This window comes from Bos javanicus, chromosome 13 (genome assembly GCF_032452875.1).
Source record: "Bos javanicus breed banteng chromosome 13, ARS-OSU_banteng_1.0, whole genome shotgun sequence".
Taxonomy (NCBI): domain Eukaryota; kingdom Metazoa; phylum Chordata; class Mammalia; order Artiodactyla; family Bovidae; genus Bos; species Bos javanicus.
In genome coordinates, this window is record NC_083880.1 from 64,904,427 (window position 1) to 64,926,795 (window position 22,369).

The 22,369-nt window shown below is 41.3% G+C and overlaps 1 protein-coding gene across 2 annotated transcripts in view; it reads left to right on the forward strand.

Annotated features, from left to right (window-relative positions):
• The first annotated feature begins 20,954 nt into the window (after positions 1-20,954).
• PHF20 (PHD finger protein 20) overlaps positions 20,955-22,369 on the forward strand; it is a 127,760-nt gene continuing 126,345 nt past the window's right edge. Inside the window, exon 1 of one of the 2 annotated variants that reach the window (XM_061437442.1) lies at positions 20,955-21,054. The gene's annotated coding sequence lies outside the window, so the exon portion shown is untranslated. The remainder of the gene's footprint in view (positions 21,055-22,369) is intronic. The other variant, XM_061437439.1, reaches the window with a different exon arrangement.

A 22,369-nucleotide genomic window follows, 5' to 3' on the forward strand; every position in this document is an offset into this window, starting at 1 on the left:
AACTCATCACTGAGTGGAGTTCAGTGGTCGCCGCCTCCTCGTGGCCACCGCCCCAGAGCTATCAGAAGGTTTCTGAGATGACGGCTGCCCCCTCCCCCGGGCCTCCCACCCAGGTGTCTGTCAAGGTCGCCGTAAACCAATCTAGTCCATATGGCTCTAGAATAAAACGAAAAGGCTCTTATACAGATTATCTGCCAAGGGTGAAGACGGAGTGAAAAGCAAGCAAGAGAGAAGATGAAAAGAGACGTTCAGGGGTAGGGGGCTAAGAGTGTGAAACAAAAAGATTTCTCGGCCTGTGGAGCCAGTGGACCAGGCACCGCGTTGGCTGCCTAGCTTCAAAATATCCTTGGAAGTAGTGGGCAAAGGCAAAGAGAAGGTGAAAAAACACTGCATCCCTTGGCGTGGTCCAGTTCTGTGCCCCTCGAATTTATAATCTGACCTTGTGTGGGGGTTGCTATTGTTTCTTCAGAAATGTACCCCATTCCCCTGGGTATGTACTCAATGGACATGAAGCTGAGCAAAGTGAAGGACAAGGAAACCTGCATTTTATGTGCTCGCAAAAAGTTGGACACGTCTTAGCGAGTGAACAGTAATCCCCTGGGACTTGGCTCCTTGTCCCTGAAGTCTCCCAGATGCATGGCAGTTACAATGTACAGTCACCACTTGTTCTTTGGTCTACACGGTGAAAAAGCAGAGAGCACAGAGATCATTGTCTACAAGACTTTAAGATAAAAATGATTGAAAAAATTTAGAGAGAAAAAAATTAAAAACAAAAAAATCTTGAGAGAGAAAATCTAGAAGTCTGTTGACAGCTTAATGATTGACTGCAAAGCTTTGAGATGAGTTTGTCTAGCTGCTCCAATACTGTGACCTTGGACAAGTAAATGAACCTACCCTCCATTTCTGTGAAGAAGAGTATAATTACTAAACTGCTTGTTAGTGAGGAAGGCCAGTAATGCTCACTAGTGAACTGTCAGCACTTAGCCAGATGCGCAGGTAGAAACTCATTAAATCAATGAATGGATGAATGAAGGCTTGCTAATAGGAGTATAGAAAGGATTGAATGAGGTAATAGCCTCTTTTGCCATGTAAAATGCCTGGCAAATATTTAATCCTCAAAAAAGTTAACTTCTATTATCTCTAAATAAAATATTTAGAGAAACTCTTGGTGTAAAGAGGCTTTGCATTTCAGATTAATTTTGCACTTAGGTGTTTCTTTTAGAGAATTAATAGATTTTGCATAATTAGTAATATTCCCTTAACTTCTTTTCCTGAAAACTCAGATGCTTTTCATTTTTTGAATGTTGAAAATCATCACATTATATTGAAACCCAATTATTTTAGAAAAGACAAGCTAACCTTTGCCTTTGTTTTTCCCTTTAATTCTAGTGTTGTGACTTGTTAATTGTGAAAATATTAAAACATAGATGGTGGCCCCTACTTAATTTTGTTTGGGAATATGACTGCACAGAATCTGACTTTAATCTCTAGACTTATTTGAGAAGAGAAATATTTTAAGCTCTCAGTTACTTGAGTATTGCTGCTGCTGCTAAGTCGCTTCAGCAGTGTCTGAATCTGTGCGACCCCATAGACGGCAGCCCAACAGGCTCCACCATCTCTGGGATTCTGCAGGCAAGAATACTGGAGTGGGGTGCCATTTCCTTCTCCAATGCGTGAAAGTGAAGTCGCTCAGTTGTGTCTGACTCTTTGCGACCCCATGGACTGCAGCCTACCAGGCTCCTCCGTCCATGGGATTTTCCAGGCAAGAATACTGGAATGGGTTGCCACTGCCTTCTCCGTACTTGAGTATTGAATATCCCTTAAATTGTTTTCTGTCCCAGAATGATCAGAGTGAACCTGGCAATTTAGCACACAAACAAGAAACACCAACTGGAAAACTCAGTCTCTAAAATGAAAGTATTTTTATGTATTTAAAAAAATATTAAAAATATGATACGCTTTTTATTCACCATGCAAAACTCTCACTCTGTCTGGCTCATGGACTCCTTCCCCTTTCATCATTATGTTCTCAATTCTTTTGCCTCGAAGTTAATTGGGTTAAATCATCACCACCAAGAATATCACTCTATCTTAAAACTTGTGAAGAGAGGACCACAGGCTAACTAAGGGCCTGGGATAAAGAAGGTAGCAGATGTTATGCTTAGAGAATTTGGCTGATAATTAAATATATTTTGCCATTGTGAGTTTTTTAACATTCATGTATGACTTCTATGGACAGAAGATGCTATTTTTCATACTTGCATTTTAAAAGTTAACATTCAATGTATAGAATAAGTGCATTTTAATCTAGTTTCCTTGAGACTTTAAGACTGACTTAGAAAATTTGTTTTATTTATAAATCTAACTAGAATATTAGAATCATCTTCACTTTTTCTGTTAATATTGTGTTGAATTCAAATTAAATGGACTAAACTCCCTTCAAAAAATCAGTCCCATTTATGTTAGATAAATGTCCTCAAATTTAGTATGCTTTTGTCATGGTGTTTTTTTTTTAATGTGTTATTTTTGAGTACTTTAAAACTTTTACAAGTATATAAACTCTTCTAAACCTAAAAAATTAAAATCACAAATATGGTGTTTTAAATTTCTTAAAATATTCTAATGTAGTCTTATACTTTTCCAATTAAAATGACAAACCTCGTCAGTTACTTAATCATATTTTTTTACCTGAATCTCTAGTACCTCAAGTTCCTTTAAACATTACAATTTAAATACAGAAATGTATACAGTAGATTTCACTGGTGGCTCAGATTGTAAAGAATCCACCTGCAATGCAGGAGACCTGAATAGATCTCTGGGTCAGGAAGGTCCCCTGGAGAAGGGAATGGCTACCAACTCCAATATTCTTGCCTGGAGAATTCCCTGGACAGAAGAGCCTTGCAGGCTGCAGTCCTTGGGGTCACAAAGAGTCAGACACAACTGAGTGACTAACATATAACATATATATGTACAAAGCATTCTTAATATGAAAGTTTTAAGTCTTTAAATTGAAATTTCCCTGTATAAAAAGATGCTTATAACAGAAAGGTTTTATTATCTCAAAAATTTTTGATATTAACATTCCAAGAGAATTCAGATATTATCTCAGAGGACCAAGGTTTCTGATTGGCCAGAGTTTCTGACCTGAACCAACAACTGTTTGCATACTTTACCTGACAGAGTCCAGCAATTGTTGAGCCGCTGGGGACACTGTGAACTTTCTTTTTTCCCTCTGTAACAATGTCTCTGTAACAATGAGAAACTTAATCCCATTTCATACTAGTGGAGGTAATTTTGCCAGCCTTATGACTTTTGCCTGATTTGGGAGGATCAAATCATCCCCCTCCACCCTCATTTAGACTTGATTGTATAATCAATCTACTTAAAGATTGAATTTGGCATTGATTTCAAATACTTGCCTGACTGCTGGCCATAATGTCAGGGGCATTGTAGTGACATATCCAAAAGGAATTTGCATAAATTCGTCCTTAAGAGCTGTTTCATGGGTATATCAACAGCCACTTATTTGTCCATCTCTCCATCCCATGATAAAAAAGATTATGCAAGATACTATTTATTTCTTGGCCACACCACCCAGCTTGTGGGATCTCAGTTTCCTGATCAGAGATTGAACGTGGATTTCTAACTACTAGGCTATGAGGGAACTCCCTCAAAAAACTATTTAAAAAACAAACATTATTTTAGATTAAACATAAAAATGGCAAAAATTTAATAAGCCATAACAAATTTAAAACATTCCTTTAGAGGTTTATTTGATTGAAGTATGTTGTTCTAGGTTCACTATATATTGATTCAAAACTTTTATAGGTTATACTACATTTATAGTTATTATAAAATATTTGCTATATGGCCTATGCTGTACAATATATCCTGATAGCTTATTTTATAAAAAACAGTTAGTACCTCTTAATAGCCCTGTTTTGCCCCTCCCCTTTTGTTTTTGGCTGCCCTGGGTCTTCCTTGAGTTGCATGAGCTCCTCCTGATGTGATGCATGGGTTCTGGTTGCAAGAACTTAGTTGCCCCCTCACATCTGGCAATTTAGTTCCCCAACCAGGGATAGAACCCAGGCCCCCTGCATTGGAAGGCAGATTATTAACCACTGGACCACCAGGGACGTCCCTTGTCCCCTTTTCTTTTAGAGTTTTATCTATGAAATGTGCCATTTACTGATTCATTCTGTGCTTAGTACCTTTTGAATTTTTGGTACTCAGTGGACAATTTGTGAGAACCAAATAAATAAAAAACACAATCTCTTTCCTTTAAGACTTTCCAGTTTAGTTAGAGAACTCTTCTTTTTTTTTTTTTTTTTGCCATACCACGTGGCTTGCAGGATCTTAGTTCCCTGGTCAGGGGTTGAACCTGGGCCCTTGGCAGTGAGAATTCAGAGTCCTAACCATTGGACTGCCAGCGAATATGTTTGGGATAGTGTTTTGTATTAAGATTTTACACAGGCTCAATCCCTTGACCATCATAGAATTAACAATGGCATGGTTATATAGTTCTACACAGTTTACAAACCATTTTCTATACGTTCTCATTTATTCCTCTAAATGTTGTTTATTTACTTGAATTGGATGAAATAAATTGATGGGTTCAGACTATGATGGAAATCATCACAGAATCTTCTACAAAGAACTGATTGACATAAGTCATCAGAGCAATTAAGAACTTTTTTTTTTTAATTTTACAACGAGAATTATGAAACAGGCTGAGAAAATAATATATATGCTTACCAATGATTTTGAATTTAACATTTTTCAATATTTGTTTTACTACATATCTATTCATCGGCCTATCCCTCTTTCCATCCAGGTATTCAGCTTAATTTTTTAATGCTTTTCACAATTTCAGACATTAATGCATACCATCTCTAAACTCTTCAGCATTGCGTATTTTTAACTAGAGTTTAGTCCTCAGTTGGAGAAGGCAATGGCACCCCACTCCAGTACTCTTGCCTGGAAAATCCCATGGACGGAGGAGCCTGGTAGGTTGCAGTCCATGGGGTCGCTAAGAGTCCGACATGACTGAGCGACTTCACTTTCACTTTTCACTTTCATGCATTGGAGAAGGAAATGGCAACCCACTCCAGTGTTCTTGCCTGGAGAATCCCAGGGACAGGGAGCCTGTTGGGCTGCCATCAATGGGGTTGCACAGAGTCGGACACAACTGAAGCGACTTAGCAGCTTAGCAGCAGCAGTGCTCAGTGCTCAGTTGCTAAGTCGTGTCCAACTCTTTGCAACCCCATGGACTATATCCCACCAGGCTCTTCTGTCCATGTAATTTTCCAGCCAAGAACACTGGAGTGGGATGCCTTTCCTTATCCAGAGAATTTAGTAGTTGTTCACTTTTTTTTTTTTTTTTAGTGAGATAAATTTTACATACAGTGAAATGAAAAATCTTAATTGTACTAATATATGAGTTTTCACAAATGCATATAAATTGGGCAATATTAATTTTCTTTAAAATGAAGGAATGGCAGAAGCAAGCTTATAGGACCACAAAAGCAATATGTTTTATTCCAAAATATGATTCAACAACCAGAGAAATAGATAAAACATTGAAAATTAGGAGGCAGAGTATTGTTTAAAACATCTGCTCACAGAAGCAAAAAGAAATGCAATCAAACATAATATTGCAAAAGATTTGGAATTTAAGCAAATCTAGCAATGGAGAGGAAGATTCTGCTGATAAGCATCACAAGATGGAGCTACACCTTGAAAGTGATCAAAGAATCATCAAACCACAGTGATTTTAAATAAAAAGCATGTAATTCCATATGAGTGAATGAAAATGAATAGCCCAGAAAGACAACATCTCTGAAAGGGTGTATCTAATAGTCTCAATTTTTCTGTTTGTTTTTGAGCAAGAAAAAAAAAGTCCTTAACAGTCATTTTCTGGAGGAGACCCAAAGGGACATGATATGCACAAACATCTCTAAACAAGCAAGTCCTAACTCAGTATAGAGATGAAGCATCAGAGTTGCAATATGGGCAGTGTGAACATGACTTGTGTGCAGTTGCTGTAAAAGAAAGGAGATTTTGGTAAGAATGTGGAGGAAGTAGAACTTTCTAGACATTGCTGTGTGAATGTAAAATGGTACAACTGTTGTAGAAAACAATTCAGCAGCTCCTCAAAAAGTTAAGTAGTTAAGTATAGAAATATCATATGATCTGCAATTCCACTTCTAAGTATAGACCCAAGAGAATTGAAAGCCTGTCTTCAAACAAATAGCTGTACACAAATATTCATAACAGTATTATTCATAATAGTAAAAAATGAACTCAACACAAATGTCCATCAAGTGATAACTATATAAACTGAAAGTGCTATATCCATACAGGAGAGTATTATTCAGCCATGAAAACTATTGAAGTACTGATACATGCTACCAAGTAGATGAACCTCAAAAACATTCTGCTAAATGAAAGATGCCAGACACAAAATGTCACATAATTTCATGTATATGAAACATTTAAAATAGATACATTCATGGAGACAGAAAACAGCAGATTAGCAGTTTCCAGAGGCTAGGAGGAAGGAGGAGTGAGGAATAACTACTTAATGAGTATGAGATTTCCTTTTAGACTGTTGAAATTGCTCTGGAACTAATGACTAGAGATGGTTGCACAATATTATGAATGTAGGAAATGCCAAAAAATGTATAGTTTAGCATGACTCATTGTTAATTTTCTTTTGTGTTATATGAATTTTACCTCAGTCTTAAAAAGGAGGACAGAAAGAGAAGGGTCATCTAAGGACCCCTAGATTCTATAACAAAATGCTGCAGGGAGATGGAAGTCCCCCAAATCCCTGGTTCCTGGATCACATCGTATGTTTCCCTATTTTCAGGATATTGAAACAGTGTATGTTTGCATTGTGTAAACAAGTATACAAGCACACAGTGCTGCGTGTGGGCTCTCTCCAGTTGCAGCGCCCTGGCTCCTCACTGCGGTGGCTTCTCTTGTGAGGGAGCGTGGGCTCTAAGCAGCAGGCTTGGTAGGTGCAGTCTGTGGTTTCAGTGGTTGTGGCTGGAAGACTCCAGAGCACAGGTTCAATAGTTGTGGTACATGGGCTTCAGTGATTCAAGGCATGTGGAATTTTCCTGGACCAGGGATTGAACCCATATCTTCTGAACTGGCAGGCAGATTTTTTACTACTCGACCGCCAGAGAAGTCCATTTATTTATCTTATAACTGGAAGTTTGTACCTTTTCACTTCCTTCACCCCATTCCCTCTCCCCTGAACTCCTTCCCTCTGTTAGCCACAAATCTGACCTCATGCCCTATGTTTGTTTGCTTTTTGTTGTTTTCCTAACTTTTTATCTTGTATTGGGGTATAGCTGATTAACTATGTTGTGATAGTTTCAGGTGGACAACAAAGGACTCAGCCATACGGAAACATGTATCCATGGTCCCTCAAACTCCCCTCCCATCCAGGCTACTGCAAAACACTGAGCAGAGTTCCCTGTGCTATACAGTAGGTCCTTGTTGGTTATCCATTTTAAAGAAATGTTTGCTTGTTTTTTTTTTCTTTTTTTAATATACATTTTTATTTGTTTATTTATTTGGCTGTGTCAGGTCTCAGTTGCGGCATGTAGGATCCTTAAGTGTGACATGTGGGATCAAGTTCCCTGACCAGGGATCAAAACTGGGCCTCCTGCTTTGGGAGTGCAGTCTTAACCACTAGACCACCAAGGAAGTCCCATGTTTGCTTGTTTTTGATGTATAATTGACCTACAAGGCTATGTTAGTTACTGTTACACAATATAATGATTTAACATTTCTATATGTTTCAAAATATACACCTTGATAAGTCTAGTTATTACCTGTTGCCTTACAAAGATATTACATAATTATTGACTATATTCCTCACACTATATTTCATACCCATGACTCATCTATTTTGCAACTGAAAGTTTGTATGTCTTAATCTCCTTATTTATTTCTCTCCACTCCCAATCTCCCTCCCTTCTGGAAACCAGTTTGTAATTTTACAATGCTTACAGGATCAGTCTCGTTAGCACTGACTGCCCAGTGACTCCTTCACAAAGGTCTTGGTCCCAACCCCTCTGAGTTCAGAGACACAAGCACACACCAAGTATGGCCTCCTCTTCAGAGGTCTGTTTCAGTTCTGTTTAGCACTTCCTCTAAGTGTATGCGTTTTAATCATTCCAACCTCTTCCCTTTGCTCTCAGCCCTAAGCATTGTAGGTGTTCCTACAATTAACAATCACTGCCTTCACGACAGCTTAGATTTCTTCTTTTACTTCTTCAGTTACATGGTTGATAATACATTATATCAAATTGTCTCTCTTCAGGTAACAGGTGGTCTCTACCTCCCTCCATGAACTTGACTAATACATGAAAGTGAGTGAAAGTCATTCAGTTTTGTCCAACTCTTTGCAACCCTATGGACTACACAGTCCATGTAATTCTCCAGACTAGAATACTGGAGTGGGTAGCCTTTCCTTTCTCCAGCAGATCTTCCCAACCCAAGGATCAAACCCAGGTCTCCTGCATTGCAGGCAGATTCTTTACCAGTTGAGCTACCAGGGAAGCCCAAGAATACTGGGTTGGATAACCTATCCCTTCTCCAGTGGATCTTCCTGACCCAGGAATTGAAGCTGGGTATCCTGCATTGCAGGCAGATTCTTTTACCAGCTGAGCTATCAGGGAAGTTCTTCAAGGTTCAGCTCAAATGCTACCTGCTTTGTATGTCTTTTCCAATTACCCTCAGTTAAAATTATATCTCCACTTAATTCTTAGTGCCCTTCTTAAGGTCTATAGCTTTTGTTTTCATGATCATATGCCAAGTCACATCCATGTACCTAATAATAATAATGCCCTACAATTACAGTGAAGCATCTTCACGCAGATTAATCATATGGAATATAATAGATTCACCCAACAATTCTAATAGAGAAGGGTAGGTATAGAGCAAGCAAGAATAGATATGGGCTCTCATCTGTTCCCCTACATAGTATAGTTCTGTTCAATTTACTTAAACTCACAGTTGTTTCAGTTTCCCCAGCCTCACAGTCTGATCTGAGGATTAAGTAAAATAATATGGAGAAAATTTAGTACGATAATGTACGTGAAATGCTTACAGTGGCCTAATTCATAGGAAGAACTAAAGAGCCTCTTGATGAAAGTGAAAGAGGAGAGTGAAAAAGTTGGCTTAAAGCTCAACATTCAGAAAACTAAGATCATGGCATCTAGTCCCATCACTTCATGCCAAGTAGATAGGGAAACAGTGGAAACAGAGACTTTATTTTCTTGGGCTCCAAAATCACTGCAGATGGTGACTTCAGCCATGAATTAAAAGACGCTTGCTCCTTGGAAGAAAAGCTATGACCAACCAAGACAGCATATTCAAAAGCAGAGACATTATTTTGCTGACAAAGGTCTGTCTAGTCAAAGCTACGGTTTTCCTGGTAGTCATGTATGGATGTGAGAGTTGGACTATAAAGAAAGCTGAGGGCCGAAGAATTGATGCGTTTGAACTGTGGTGTTGCAGAAGACTCTTGAGAGTCCCTTGGACTGCAAGGAGATCCAACCAGTCCATCCTAAAGGAAATCAGTCCTGAATATTCATTGGAAGGACTGATGCTGAAGCTGAAACTCCAATACTTTGGCCCCCTGATGCGAAGAGCTGACTCATTGGAAAAGACCCTGATGCTGGGAAAGATTGAAGGCAGAGAGAGAAGGGGACGACAGAGAATGAGATGATTGGATGGCATCACTGATTCAATGGACATGAGTTTGAGTAAACGCTAGGAGTTGGTGATGGACAGGGAAGCCTGGTGTGCTGCAATCTATGGGGTCTCAAAGAGTCCTGACTGAGCAACTGAACTGAACTGAGCTGAACTCACAGGAAATAGTCAATAAATTTGGAAAAAAAAAACACACACACATGAGTTATTATTTTTGCTATTAGTTTGTGGTTTATCCAGCTATGTGTTCCAAGGTCTTTTTTTTTTTGAGTTAAAAAATAACACCTAGGTACACTTATCACACTCTCCCTTGCAGATTTCCCTTCATCCTGTCTGTTTCCAGTTAACTGGCCTCTTTGCTATTCCTTAAATACCCAAGGCATGTCTGTGCTTCTTAGAGTCTTGGCATTTGCTAAAGCTTTACGTAGGACACTCTGCTCCAAAACAGATGCATGTCTTGCTCCTTCCTATTTCCTTAAGGTCATAATCAGACATTACCTTCTTAGTGAGGCCTTCCCTGACCATCCTATTTAAAATGATAGCATGGGGTTGAGGTTGGGATGCATTGGGAGATTTGGATTGATGGCAATCCCAATTTTATACATACACTAGTATCTGTATACATATACATACTAGTGTATGTATAAAATAGAACTCAGAGCCTGCACTATAGCACAGGGAATGTTATTAATTGTTCTGTGGTGACCTAAATGGGAAAGAAATCCAAAAAAGAGGATAGGTATGTATACGTATAGCTCATTCATTTTGTTGTACAGCAGAAACTAATACAACACTGTAAAGCAACTGTACTCCAGTAATAATCATTTTTAAAAAATGGGAGCATGGGACTTCCCTGGGGGTCTAGTGGTTAAGAGTTCATGCTTCAAAAGTAGAGAGCATGGGTTCAGTTCCTGGTCAGGGAACTGGGATCCTGCATGCCATGCAGCACAGCCAAAAATAAATAAATAAAAAGGGATGGCATACTTTTACCCCATTTTCACTTATTTTTCTCCATAGGCCTTGTCATCATCTGATATACCATATATTTTATTTATGTGTTTGTTCATTATTTATCTCCCACCATTAGACTATAAAGTTCATGAAAGCAGAGATTTTTGTTTGTTTATTGTTATATCCCCAGGGTCTGGAATACTACCAAAGACTACTAATGGTGTGCAGATAATTTTGCTCTTAAAAAAAAGAGGTCTGATGTTTGCCAATGTTCATAGTGTAAATATTTTCACTTAGGGCCTATTTTAAGCTGCCAACTGAATATTTATTAATAATAATCAGCTCTTACAAGCCAGTACAGACTGATCCAGCATCCCACTGAATGTCTGACACTGAATGGGTTATTTGCCCTGTCTTAAGTTCTGTTTTCTTAGTGAAATATCTGTGGGATAATAATATAATCTGTTTTGGGGGCTTCCCTGGTGGCTCAGTGGTAAAGAATTCACCTGCCAATGCAGGAGACATAAGTTTGATCCCTAGTCCGGGAAGACCCCCATGCCTCTGAGCAACTAAGCCCATGACCCACAGCTATTGAGCTTGTGCTCTAAAGCCTGGGAACCGCAACTACGAGCCCTCACACTACAATTATTGAAGCACTCGCACCCTAGAGCCTGTGCTCTGCAACAGGAGAAGCCATTGCATTGAGAAGCCTGTGCACCGCAACTAGAGAGTAGGCCTGCTCAACACAACTAGACAAAAGCCCACACAGTGACAAAAACCCAGTACAGTCACAAAAATAAATTGAAATCAGTGAAAAAAGAGAACCTGTTTTATAAAATTGTGGCATAAGTTAAATGAGTTAAACAAGTAAAGCACACAAATCAGTGGCTGACACATAGTTTAATTTTAGTACATATTTATTAAATGTACTTTTCTCCACATCCCACCAATATTGATTTGTCATTTCCAATTATTTTTGCTATATTTTCCAATGTTTGTAACTGATTGAACAGGTCAATTGAGTTCTATGGTATTCTTTGATCCATGGCCACCTAGTTTGTTGGCCATGGTTTGCTAGTAACCCAACAGTAGGTATAAAATTTTGGTAAACATTTCTCAAAATGTTGATATTATTGTATTTCCTCTTGTGTTTGTGACTGTTCATCGATTTTGACCTCTTGCCCATTGGCAATTCTGCTATAATGGAGTGGAATCGAGTTACCCACTGAGGGTTTGGGACGCAAAAAGGAGTTCAGGAAGCATAACTGTCCATCCTATAGCACTTTCTCGATCTTCTCCAGAAGTCTCCAATTGCTTGTATCTCCCTGCCTTGAAATGTCTATCTGGAAAGATGTCTGTGTTTTACTTCCTTAGAAGTAAAGGAAGTAAAGTCTCCTTTACTTTCCTTTAGAAGGTTGGTCTTGATCCTGCCCACCCTTGCTAGACTCATTTAATCCCTCATTATTACTTCTCTTAGGCTATAATTCGGCTTCATTGCTTATGCATTTGCCTTCACTACCAGATTGTGAGCCACTCTGGGAATATCAACAACTGCTTCTCCTTTACTTCTATCCCTCAGCTCCTAACATCCTGCCTGGAATGGGCTGGTTGCTTAACTACTATTTGTTGAATTGGTTGATGTTGCTTTGAAGACACACCAGTACAGAGCCAAACTAAGGAAGGATGAAAGAACTTCTCAGAAATAAAGCACATTGCCCAATGACAAATATAGAACAAGCAGGGCATGTTCTTACACAGACAGGAATTCTTCATGATTTGAAAGTGGGCTGTGTGGGTGAGTTGGAGAGTCAGAGGAGATTCCATTGGAAAGATGAGTAAGGGGTAATTTGTGAAGAGCTTCCTATGCTTGCCTAATAGCAGTAGCAATGGCATGCTGGAGCAGACTCATACCAGTTTGTGATTCTATAAGTGCCCAGAAATTTAGTGAGCTGATTGACCTCATATTGGTAGTCTTAAATCAGCCAAAGTGTGAATATTTATATCACAGATATCACAAATGCTACAACTCAATCTTTTCTTTTTTTTTCTCAGAGAATTAGTTGTTCATAAACTACTGAAAAGTTTTGGACATCATATTTAAAAGGTTAAATCTCATAAGATTATTATAAAGATTAAATGAGAAAATTCATAGGTGATGTATATAGAATACCTGGTGTAATGGAAGCACTCAAAAATAGTTTAATTTTATTATTCATGCAAAATATTAAACACCTATTTTATGCTGGGTATCATTCCATGCACTGGGGATATAGCAGTAAACAAAACAAAGTCCCTGACCTCAGGAATTTTTTAAATTCTAAAGATATGAAACAGATTAACAAAAAATACATAGGTAATATGCCAGATGGTGATAAGTGCTTTGAAGAAGAATAAATGAGATTAAGGGAGAGAGAGAAAGACAGGATACTGTTGTATTTAGGGAGGCAGCTTCTATCATAAAATATATATATATATATATACACTTGAACAGAGACCAGAAAGAAACAAAGTGCTAAGTTTTATGAGTATCTGAGGGTAGATTTTTCCAGGTAGAGGGAACAGCAAGTATAAAACCCCAGTAGAAGTGAACTTAGCCTGCTCAAGAAAAAGCAAGGATGCTCATGTAACTGGAGTGAGCAAAGCAGAGGGAAGAGAATTGGAGGTCAGAGAGCTGGGGAACACAAGAGGCAGATCAAGAATGGCTGGTGGGTAAAGATTTTGGATTTACTTTCAGTTAGAGAGGGGATAGCATTAGAGGGATTTGTGTAGGGGAGTGGATGATATGGTTATTTTAAAATTATTTTTAAAATATATTTATTTATTTTGGCTGTGCTGAGTCTCAGTTGCATCACAAGCGATCTTCCATCTTCACTATGGCATGTAGGATCCTTTAGTTGTGGGATGTAAACTCAGTTACAGCATGTGGATTCTAGTTCCCTGACCAGAGATTGAACCCCAGCCCCCTGCACTTGGAACTCAGAGCCTTAGCCACTGGACTGACGGGGAAGTCCCCACCTGTTTTTAAAGCATCACTTTATTTATTACTACTGTTATGTTAGAATGGCAATTTGAATAGTTTGGAGAACAGGCCAGATTGGAAAGAGTTTGAGGGCAGAGGAACAAGAGGAAGACTCTCCTCAGAATCTGGTTAGTTTAGGATTAATAAGCATGAGATCTGGAATTAAATTGTTGGTACTTAAATTATTCTTAGTGATGTGACCTTAGACAAGTAACTTCTCTGGGGCTCCATTACAAGGGACTTTCTTCAAGGGTTATTAAATGAAATAATTCATGTAATTATGATGAAATAATTTATAATGAAATTTATAATGAAATAATTCACTTAGCACAGTGTCTAGCAAACAGTGAAAATTCAATAAATATTGTCGTTATTTTTTTTTTTTCCAAAAGGGATAAAAATTTGAAGCAGAATCAGAAGGGGGGACAGGCAAAGGTAGGTGTGGTATGTAGAGATAAAAGGGAAATTTGGAAAATCTGCAGGAAATATAACTTATTTCTCCATTTGGCCAGTGGTTTTACCCCAACTTACATGGTGGGAAGATAAGGCTCTCTAGGGCAGGAAGAGTTCAAAGCGGACAAGAGCCAGTGCTCTCTGGATTCATAAGGTTTCAGCATTGGGAGTTTCACAGCACCTTTAACTTCTACTTTAGTCAGGTTTCTGTTTTACCTCCTACAATAAAAAGGCTCCCCTGGAAATAGAAGGAGATGAGTGGGAAGGGAAATGGTGATGATTCAGCGTGTAGGTTAAATAAACCTTTGAAAAGCATAAAGGGCTTAAAAAAGCTTATGAAGTAGAGAGGGGGAAAAAAAAAGACCATGATATAGGCAAGGATATCAGGGGAAGTAGAGTAAGGTGTGAGCGAACCTGTGATTACCTGTTTTTCCATAATTGTCATTTAGGGACTTTCTTTGGTGATAACTATTTCCAGCCTAGAATTTGGAATTGAGATTGCAGTTAAGATACTTTTTTAGGCCCAGAGGAACTATGGGCTGGGTCGAGTAGGGTGACGTCAAGGAGGTGAGATTTCAAACTTACAACTGTGTAATAGAAGAGGAAGAGGAGAGAGTTTTGGGGTCTTAGTGAGTCAATAAGCAGGCAAGAAGGACTGCAGAGGAATGTAAGGGGCAAAGCTTCAAATGATAATTGATAATCGAGACACAGCCCCAGATTTCCCTCTTTTTCCTTTTTAAAAATACTTTATTTATCTATATATTTGCCCACACTGGGTCTTAGTTGTGGCAGGTAAGATCTTTTCATTATGACATGTGGGATCCATTTTTTGCAGCATACCAACTCTTAGCTGCAGCATGTGGGCTCTAGTTCCCTGACCAGGGATTGAACCTGGACCTCCTGCATTGGGAGCTGGGGATCTTAGCCACTGGACCACCAGAGAAGTCCCTCTTTTTCCTTTTTTGAATGTCCAAGGCTCTTTATTGTAGCATTGTCTGTAGCAACTGGAAACATTGTGAATGATCACCAGGAAGGGAATTACTCATTGCAACATTGTTTATAAACATTGGAAACAAAGTAAATGGTCCCTCTGAATTACTCTTCCTTAGCCTCCATTCCTTTTCTTCTTCCCCCATAGTCCCAACCATCCATCCATGTGTAGACATATTTTCATGGATAGAATAGAATTTTTTTATGTTGTCGAATTAATGGTATTTTCCTTAATGTTTGTCCTTTGCATTTCCCCCTACATCAAGATAATTTCTTCTAAAGACACATGGTGTGTATTCCCTTTTTGGTGGTTAGGACTCAGCATTCTCACTGCCAGTGCCCTGGGTTCCATCCCTGGTTGGGAAACTAGGATCCTGCAAGCTGTGAGGTGTAGCCAAAAAAAAAGACGCATGATGATGACATGTGTGACAAATATGTGGCAGTAGGTTGTACACATTCCTAGCTGGATAACTGCAACTTCACTCATTTCTATCAAGAATGCAAGTATGTGAGAATAACATTATGGGAATAATCTTGAAATAATCCTTAAACTGTAAGTACATTGGAGATTTTAAATGTTACGAGTAATGATGACTTGCAAACTCTATCAAAATTATAAATATATACACCACTGTGGCTCAGATCTCCTATTTCAGAGAATTTAGAGTACAGTTCTCTCTGCACACATGTGTTGAACTATTTGTAAATGGAACATAGTTTTTAAGTTACCAGGGATTGGAAACAACTCAAATGTCCTCAAATAAGGGACTGATTAAGCAAGTTACAGTACATCCACACAAGAAATACTGCGTAGCAGTAAAATAAAACAAGATAATGAGAGTTAATTTTGTATCATTATAAAAGATGTAGTGTAAGGGGTCCAAAATGTGTTTAGTGACAAAATTGAGGTGTAGAACACCATGTATCAAAGCTTTCTGTTGTGTAAAAGGTTCATAATAGATTTGAACTTATATTCAACTTTGCATATACTCATAAAGAAATGCTGAAAGGGGGACTTCCCTGGCAATCCAGTAGTTCCAGGTTTCCATCCCTGGTCAGGGAACTAAGATCCAGCATGCTACCTAGAGCAGCCAAAAGAAAAGGAGTGGGGTACTGGATTCATAAGAAAGTGGTTACCAGTAGAAACAAAACAAACGAGGAAAAAAAATTTGAGGGAGATTTTGTATTGTTTATCTTTTATATAATTTTTGGCCTTTGAGTCGTGGGATAGCATCACTATCTAAAATTAAATTGCAAGAAATTTGGGGAGTCAACCGGAGTCTAGCAGACTTAGAGACTGTTTCTTTAATGGACTTCTTTATAATCTCCATTCCAGTAGTCCCTGGGGCTAAACTCCTCCCTTGTCTCTTTATCTCTAAACTGGCGGGAGTGTCAACCACAAGAAACAAGCTTGAAGTATTAAATTACAGGGAACTGTGCTAGGTACTACGACTCCCAAGGGACAGAGAACAGGACACAGTCCCTGCCCTTGAAGTGGTCCAGGTGGATTTTATCAGTCTCTTTAGTGGCCAGGACAAGAATAAAAAATGTCCTCCTCTCTCTGCCTCTCCCCCTCATTCTCCCTCCCTCCTTAGAATCTTGCAAAATGCTGGAAATATATTGGAATTCCTACATAATTCTCCTCCCCCTCACTGGAGAGCAATAAGGCTTGAGGAGCTCAGAAACTTTCCATCAGGCTCAGATTGGAGAGACCTCAGGCCAGGGTCAACTCAATCCACTTCCCTTGGGCCCCTGGTGCCTTGTGGAGGTTCTTGGACTTCTCAGATACAGCTGTGACTGTGGTTTCCGGCTTCCTGAGTTCTCACACTCGGCTTTGTGCTGCAGATATTTTACCCCAGTTCCTGCTTTGGAGACTGACATCCTCAAGCTTGGTGATACTCTGTGTACATGGGGTCTGTGGGTGTGAATCACAGCCAAAGAACTTGCTTTTCTGTTTTAACTTTCCCCCTTCCCCTTGACAGATTCATTGTAAATGCCTTGGGGTTGGTTGCCTTAGGACAGAGTATAAAGGTTTGCTGGGTAGAGGCTGAGAAAGATCAGTTTTCTAACTGAATATCCCATCTCAGATCTTTAGTTCTGCTGTTCCTTTACTAGGGACATTTTAAATACTCTGGACAATGAATCCGGAGAAGGCAATGGCACCCCACTCCAGTACTCTTGCCTGGAAAATCCCATGGAGGAGTCTGGTAGGCTGCAGTCCGTGGGGTCGCTAAGAGTCAGACACGACTGAGCGACTTCACTTTCCCTTTTCACTTTCATGCATTGGAGAAGGAAATGGCAACCCACTCCAGTGTTCTTGCCTGGAGAATCCCAGGGGCTGGAGAGCCTGGTGGGCTGACATCTATGGGGTCGCACAGAGTCGGACACGACTGAAGTGACTTAGCAGCAGCAGCAGACAATGAATCTAGTAAGAAAGCAATCAGAAAATCATTTACACAGAACTTTGCAGTTTACAATACACTCTCACATGTTTCACTTAATTGTGACAAGTTCGTGAATGAGAGTAAAGATCATCCCACTTTGTAGTTGAAGAAAAGTGATGCTTAGGGAGAGAAAGGACTCTTCCATGCAGAGACATAGTAGTCTCTGGTGCTTCTGTATATGCTTATGTGTATGCAGTGTATGTGGAGCTGTCATCTTATGTCCTGGGACCACAGTTCTAAAATGGTTAGAGAGATACTATTTTCTGTAGTTGAGGCTGCTGTACATTCATTCTTTCACTCATTCACAGAGTCACAACTATTACTTGAGCGCCTATTTCAACAAAGAAAGGTTCTAAGTTTAAAACAATTGGATGGTTGAAATCAACTACTAGTTAAATGATGGGGAAGACCTTAAAGCAGAATGGTGGATGCTGCTAAACAGGCAGTGATGAGACCTGGACTTTATTATTTTTTAATTTTGATTTTTAAAGTATTTATTTATTTATTTGGCTGTGCCAGGTTTTAGTTGCAGCACTTGGGATCTTCAATTGTGGCATGTGAACTCTTAGTCAAGGCATGTGGGATCTAGTTCCCTGACCAGAGATAGAACCCAGGTGCCCTGCATTGGGAGCACAGAATCTTAGCCACTGGACCACCAGGGAAGTCCTAAGACCTGGACTTTAGACCAGAACTTTGCAAATTGGAGCTCTATGGCAAGCAGCCAGTGGCTGTTCAGAAGCTAGCAAACCAGGTTTCCACAGGTTTGACTTGATGATCAGGAGCTTCGGCTTGACTCCCAAGGTATTTTATTCATATTTGTATAGAGTTATTTTTGCCTGACCAGCATCAGTCCTCCCCTCATTTTCATTTGGGGGGATATCCTTGGGGGCAAATTATTCCTCTTGTCCCCTGACAGCCTGGACTAATCCATGTGACCTGAGATTGACCAGTCACCATCAGCCCCTGGTCAAGACTTTGCCTCTTGAGTGAGTGACTCAGAAACAAAGGGATGTTGGGATTGAATCCCAGCTGTGGCCTGTGGTGCTGCTGGCAGCAGAAGCTGTTGCTTCTTGACAGAGCTGCTCTTGTGCCTCTTGTTTTCCTATCCATGGTCTGGGCCCTCAAACAGTCTTGTAATATATTTCTCTTTTGCTTGTCCTTGCAACAGTGTCAGTATTTGTTCTTGCAATAGATAAGAAGAATTTTAATTTACAAATTGTGATGATTTCTTTACCAGGAAGTAAACTCCTTGAGAGCAGGGCCTAAACCTCATGCTGCTCTGTCCTGTGTCCTGTGTTCATGCTCAGTCATGTCCAATCTTTGTGACACTTTGGACTGTAGCCCACCAGGCTCCTCTGTCCATGGGATTTTTCAGGCAAGAATACTGGAGTGGGTTGCCATTTCCTCCTCTACGGGATCTTTCATGACTCAGTGATTGAACCCTTGTCTCTGGAGTCTCCTGCATTGTAACCACTGAGCCATCGTGGAAGCCCTCTGCATCTTTTTTTTTTTTTTTTTCTGCCTGCACCATGCAGCATGTGGGATCAGACCAGGGATCAAACCCATTCCCTCTGCAGTGGAAGTGCTGAGTCATATTCACTGGACTGCCAGGGAAGTTCCCTACTCTGTATCTTTGATGCCCAGCTCAAGCCTAGGTCTCAATATGTACAGGTTGAATAAGTAAAGAAACATGCTGTATTTATATGGGGTCATGAATTCTTGACATTACTGTGGTGGTGGGGCAAAAAATTCTCTATATCCTATAATAGCCACTAAAATCTGGGCAATTTCATGTTAATAAACATAAACACAGAGGGTCCTGGGAAGATCCTTTCTTCCTGTATCTGAGGGTTTCAGTAGTTGCAGCATGTGGGCTCAGTACTTAGTACTGAGCTTAGCTGCTCTGTGGCATGTGGAGTCTTCCCAGATCAGGGATGGAACCCATGTCCCCTGCACTGGCAGATGGATTCTTATCCACTGTACCACCAGGGAAGTCCCGTCTACTCGTTATTTTCAATTATCATCCCCCCCCCCCACCCCAGTATTCTCTTCCCTTTCAGTCCTTCCACAGATAAACAATGAACATCTACTATTTGTCAGGTTCTGACAATGCAGTAGATACAAGATAGTCCCTAACTCTAACTCAGGGGGAAAAAAATAAAACAAAGAGAACAAACCAATTAAATAATTACAAGCTGTGTTAAGTACTCTGCTGAAAACAAACATTGATAAGGTAGAGAGCAATTGCCCTGTTTGAAGCAGGAGATCAAGGGGAGCATTTCTAGATTATGTGGTCAAAGAGGACCTTACTGAGGAGATGACAAACTGAGACCTTTTAAAGAGTCAGTTTTGCAAAAAGTAACAGCTTAGTCCATGGCCCAGTGCCTGGAAAGACCTTGCAGAGAACCACAGAAATGATAGCAACTTAGTATGGCCAGACAGTTAGCAAGGGTGGAGGATGTGATGGAAAGGTTGGTTGTTTTAAGCCGGGCGGTGACATGATTATATTTACATTTGAAGAGGTGCAATCTAGCTGCCCTGTTTTTCCAAGGTAAAATAAAATCGTTATTGCCTTCCTAAATAACAAATATTTAGCATTCCTCTTTGGAACTTCCCAAGTCCCACTGGGAAAACTTTTCAGACCCTTTGTGGGTGGCTGCAACTCTGACCTTGGTCCCCGGAGGTAGAATACAGCTTCTCTTCACACCAGCAATTGGAATCCCTTCCAAGGAGTTAATGAGGTAAAGCGCAGGAGGAGCGGTTCAAAGACTCTAGGTCGGGAAGGAACCTGACTTGTGTGAGGACTTGAAAGAGGCTTGAGAAAGTGGAGGAGTTGAATGCGCGTGAATATGAGAGAGGCAAGTTAGTACAGACTCTGAAAAGTCTGGCAGATAGGCTACGGTAAAGATTTAGATCTTAATCTGAAAAACAGTGGGCAACGGGCTTTGAGCATGAGGATGGCTATGAACAGAGTTGCGTTTTGAGAAGCTCTTGCTATCTGAGCATGAAGAACGGATTGGAAGGAGTAAGTGTGGGTGGAGAGGACAACCATCTGATGGTGGACTAGACTGGAGTGTTGGCAGCAGGATGGAGAGAAGTAGGAGGCTTCGAGGGGCATATAGGAGGCATAACTAACAGATGACGGATGGGGTCCAGTCCCGGGCTTCGTGTGATCACAGTGGCTATGGGTGAGTAGTGACTTCGTGCTCCGGATCCAGGCGCAGGCCGGTTCCCGCGCGTCAGGGCAGTGGGCGTGGCTCGCCGGAGCCGTCGCCACGGTGATCGGGTGGGGAGGGGCCGAGGGCGGGGCAGCTGAGGAGCTGCGTCACTCGGAGGTGGCGATGGTGCGTGTGTGTGGGGGGCGGGGGATACGCTGGGCGCGTCCCGGGGGTCACGTGGTGCGCAGCACGCAGAGTCCTTCTGTCGGTTGGTCCTGGAGCGGCGCAGCCGGAGCGGGGCTGTGAGGTGAGCTCGCGGCGAGGTGCGGCGAGGCGAAGCTGGCTGGCTGGGGCCGGGTCGGGCCGGGCCCGCGCCGCGCGCGCGCGCGCCGTGCAGGCGGGGACGGTGACGGACGCCACCGCTGCTCCGGTCCCCTGCCCGGCCCCGCTCCCCGCCTGGCCCCGCTTGCCCTGCCCGGAGGGAGGCCCGGGGACCGCTGTTGAGAGCGTGGCGGGCGTGCGAGTGGCGCCCAATCCCCAGGGTTGCCTGCGGGAGTGACGGTGGTTGAGGCCAATCAGCGCCGCCCGAGGAGGTTGGGCCGCGGGGTGCGGGCCCAGGGCGCGGAGCGGGCCGTGTTGCGGGTGGGGGGAAGCGCTAGGGTCGGATCCTGAGCTTGTGTGGCCCCCGAGAGCTCCACCAACAACCCCTGCCCTTGCCTTGTGCTTTGGGAACGCGTTTTCTTTTATAGCCTCTTTAATCCTGTTCTGGGGAGCACACCCCTTTCTCAAGCCCCCGACTATGGGAGTGTCCCCTTTCTCTGTAGTTTTTAGAAAATGTGATCGGTGCAACCCTCTTTCTTAAACTCCATCCCTGGGATTTTATCTTAATTTCCAAAGCTTCCCCAGCTGAGGATGGTACCCCCTGACTGACGACCCCCAAATTGGGAGGACACTCCCTTTACGTGTCTCCACTCTGAATAAACGTCCCCTTTCAAATCTGAGGGTTCTTCCCATTTAGCGAGTTTCAAATCTGGGGTCCAGTGACCAGTTTTGGGGGTACTTATGTTCCCACAAATTCAGGGGAGACTTCCCTTTTACAGGCCTGAAATCTGGCAGAATGCTTTCCAGAATATCTTAGATTTAGGGGCCAATTCCTTTTCCCAGCCTTTCAAAATCTGGGAGAGCACAGTGTCCAGAGTCTACCCGAAATGAAGTCCAAATCCTGAAATTGTAAGATAAGTATTTGTCTTTACACAGGGAATTCACAGCTTTTCCCAATCACTCTGTCCTTGGGGTTCCACCCTTTTTCATGAGTTTTCCGAATCGAACCACCTTACTTCCAGATTTTCACATCTGACAGTGTGTGTTTCCTGCCCCCACTCCCCACCCCCCACGCTCTACTTTTGGTTACACAGTTCTCAGCGTGCAGCCACCGTCCTGATGTTTGTTAAATCTGGGAGGGCACACCTTTTTTCTTAGTTTGCTCATTTCCAGACAGTGGTCCTTGGTTCTTGAGCTTTGCAGCCAACGGACAGATTTTGTTTCCTCAGCTTCCCTTTTCGGAGCCCCATTTTCCTTTAGGTGCTCTCCCGGTCAGGTAAGTGCACCTTTCGTCTGCCTTC